Below are 4,137 nucleotides of genomic sequence, written 5' to 3' on the forward strand. Positions count from 1 at the left end.
TCACTTCCGAGGGCGAGGGGGCGGGGCCTGGCAACTAAAACTTCCGGGGCGCCCGGAGAGCTTACGGCTGGACAGAGGGCCCTCCTCCTAATCCCCCCCTCGCGCGCGCCGGAAGTGACGCGGACGGCGGCCGAATGCCGGAGTTCGAAAACAGAGGACAGCGGGCGCGACAACAACAGCAGCCGTAGGGGCCGGGTCTGGCGGAGCGGTTTCCCTCAGCTACGGGCTTGAGGCCTGTCTTCCCCTCCTCTGGGGAGGCTACTGTTTTGCTTTCTTCTTGCTTCTATTATGCATGTTGTTGTTGTTTTGGGCTTGTATTTTTTATGTTGTAAACCGCCCTGAGATCTACGGGTAGAGGGCGGTATACAGATTTACTAAGTAGCAAATAAATAGTAATGTAGCTGCCCCCGAGTCAAATCGGTGAAGAGGGCTGGCTCGCTCGTGTTGCCTTCCTAGGGTCTCCTCGGCCCTTTCTTCCTGGCCTTTGGCCAGATAGCCCCACTGAAGTGATTGCTGCAGCCAAGCGGGGAGGGGACTCTCTTTTTCTCCCTCCCCGCCCCCAGGGGTATATTTCGGATCCCTTTCCCGAGCTCTGTCTCTCGGCTGCCGTTTTAAAGCAAACGCTAACCTTTTATCTCTCTGAGGTTACTCAGAGGTTAAGCGGGAAAGGCATTTCTGCCTTACGGGCCAGGAAGAAGCAGTCCCGAGTCCTGCCCTGTATGTAGGGTGTTTATTATTACAGGGGGCGAACATTTTGCGTGGGGGTTCAGTTCCTGGCCCCTGTGTGCGTCGGTGGAGCACGCATATGCCCCTTCCGCCCTCTTCCAGATCCAAAAGGACTTGCGATTTGGCAGTCACTTGTCATTTGGATGTGCGCAAAATGGTCACCACCTGTATTATTATTGCCTAATAAATACAAATGCATTGGAATGGCTGGCAAACACTGGGGTGCCTATGTCTTGTTTATTTAAAAAATATGTTACTAATATACAGAAGCAGATTTAGGGTACTGGGCAGTCAGTTGAACAGAGCATCGTGCAGAACAAAGTGAGAGTTGTGGGGTGGGCACCGAATTCAGGTGTTGCACAAGGCGCTGCTGAAATTTGAAAGACTAAAGTCTGTCCCTGCTAATAAGTTGTGTGTTATTCAGCTATTGTATTGTAAATTGCCATGTGATCTTAGGATGAAGGGCAGTGCATAAACCTAATGAATAAATATATGTTAATACGGTGAAATAGATCATTTCCCTTGTATCTAGAGTCCAACTGTTTTGCATTGGATCCAGCACCAGTTGCATATTCTTCGTCTCTGACCCTTCCCTCCATTTGTGGCTATTGGTCTGTCATAAGACGCCAAATGGTCTGACTTCAATGCAGTTGCTTCACATAGGTCTTCTGGAATCAACAGAATATTTCTGAAACAAAGTAATGCACACTAAAAGTGCTTAATGTCTTATTTTTTTGCCTGTTGGGAAACTAATAAATTGTTATGGGGGGAACTAAGGTGGTAATAAATGAGAGTAAATACGTATTAAACAAACATTCTGTTTTGAAAGGGGACAGTCAACTAAAAAGAAAAAGATGCAAAATGCCTTAGTTGCTGCTGTAGCTCTTCCAACAGCTATTTTTCAATTTTTAATAAAAAAATACAGAAGAGTCCGCTGCCAGATGTGCTGCCTAGGAAACAGGGCCAGGCTGCACCATATGTTTTGCTTCCTAAGGAACAGGATATCTCCTTACCTGGGCAGCAGGACAATTTGTAGTTCTTTCCTTCACCATTCATCCTCTACAGTAGGGATAGGGAACAAGCATAAATACACAACATGGTAAGATCAACTTCCTATCAGTTCATTTCATAAAAGCCTTGCAACCTCACTGCAATATGATGATTTGAAATAGGGCTTAATAGATTTGAAATGCCTGTAATTGTTGTTTCTCTGCTTTTTCAGAGTAAGGTAAAACATCTAGATTGTATCCATGTATCTGAGGAAGTGAGTTCCAGTCCATTATTTCTTACATTTTGTCTCTTCTAAGCAGGTACAGGAGGCATGCATGTTTCCTAGTGCTGTGTTGTCCCATGAAAATAGGCCATAATTAATGTGCTTGCTATTGAATTCTGTTGTGCTTGCTACTAAATGGATATTAAAAATGGATGTGTGACTCCCCCCACCCAGAGTCTTTATTGAGTGATTGCCAGTATTAGCTATAGTGTAGACCCATTGGTTTCAGTGGGTCTACTTTGAGTATGACTAACATTCAGTATCACTCATTGGTTTAACAGTGATGTTACATGCTACTTCAGCAATGAGGTAATGCAACAGGCAAGAACTAGTGGAGAGGTGTATTGTTTACACAGTTGCTGGTTTTCATCTACAACGCGATGGAAAATTACGCACTGTAGTATATCTAAATGAAAAAATAAACTATGCCCAACGGATTCTACTCCTACATGATCTTGCTTGCCCACCCCCAGTGAGTATACTAGACATAACCTTCTTAGTTGAAGTTCTCAACTCTGAAACTTGGGAGACTTGTCTAGCCCTTTTCCTGCAAACCTTTAAGAAGATGGTGAAGACAGTGTTGTTTCACTAGGCCTTCAATAGTGGGATGATTTGAAGAAGTGTGCATGCACACGAAAGCTCATACCAAGAACAAACTTAGTTGGTCTCTAAGGTGCTACTGGAAGGAATTTATTTTATTTTTTATTTTGTTTTCCCTCTGATTAGTCTTGTTACAGCAGGTATCTGAACCAACATGCATGTCCAGCACAGACATGTATTCACATACCTACACACCCAATGAGAGGTTTAAGATCTTTTGCTGGAGTTATAACGTGCACCCATTTGTGAATATGTGTTTGCCTCTATTCCTGTCTAAATAAAACACCTGATATCCGGGAGTTTATTCTGGACTGGTAATCCTAAAGTAAAGGTAAAGGGTCTAGTTGTGAACGACTCGGGGGGGGGGGGGGTTGTGGCGCTCATCTCGCTTTATTGGCCAAGGGAGCTGGTGTACAGCTTCTGGGTCATGTGGCCAGCATGACTAATCGCTTCTGGCGAACCAGAGCAGCACATGGAAACGCCGTTTACCTTCCCGCCGGAGCGGCACCTATTTATCTACATGCACTTTGACGTGCTTTTGAACTGCTAGGTTGGCAGGAGCAGGGACCAAGCAACAGGAGCTCACACCGTCGTGGGGATTCGAACCACCAACCAACCTGATCAGCAAACCCTAGGCTCATGCCAGACTGGTGACCCAGTAATTTTTAGAGGCAAGCAAACAACTGTATATTGACACATTGACTAAGAAAGCTTTTTCAGACAGTGAAATTACAATTTAAGCTGGCAGCAAATCCTACCATACATACACACCTTGATCTAAAGAGTGGAATAGTCCCTACTCATTCTCAAAATCCTACAGAAGTGAGCACTAATTTAAGAAATGGAGGTGGAGGGAAGGAGACTATACCTGTTTCTAAGCGTATGTGTGTTCTTGTGAGCACTGAATGAAGGTCATTGTTGGAGCTAGGAGAGCCACTGGTTACATATTTTAGGATTCTTTTCCAGGCATGTCCAAAGTCTGTTTTGGGGGCCTAATCCAGCCCCTATGGCAGTTTATTTCCTGGGGTAAAACCCCCCAAAAAGCGCTCAACAACCTCAGTCCTAAAAAAAGTTCAACAACTTTGGTCGGCCCTCACCCATGTTCACTTCATCAAATCTGGCCCTCTTTGAAAAAAGTTTGGGTGCCCCTACTTTATACCCTTCTGGTCAAGGCATGCCAGTGGAGAGGGGTGGGGGGCCTTGAGATGAACAGCTGGTTTTACTGTGCTTTTGAATTTATCCCAGAATTTCTTGCCTGCTTGACCCATCTTGCAAGTTCAGTGTTTTGAGTAAAAGTCATCCTAGTGACCTGAACTGGCTACCTTTTGCCTGTTGTCTGCCTCAACATGACCTGGATGACTCCCATTTGGGAGTCTGAATACACCATACTGTGCTTGGCAACTTTATTTACATGCATTGACCTTTATGCAAAGTGTGAGGAACTCAGGATATACCTGAATGCCTTCAGGACGTGTTTGGAGTTGAGGCTGGTATCAGACTTCTACCAAGATCAAACAAGGTTTACGATGCAGAATCTC

Source organism: Lacerta agilis, chromosome 16 (assembly GCF_009819535.1).
Source record: "Lacerta agilis isolate rLacAgi1 chromosome 16, rLacAgi1.pri, whole genome shotgun sequence".
NCBI lineage: Eukaryota > Metazoa > Chordata > Lepidosauria > Squamata > Lacertidae > Lacerta > Lacerta agilis.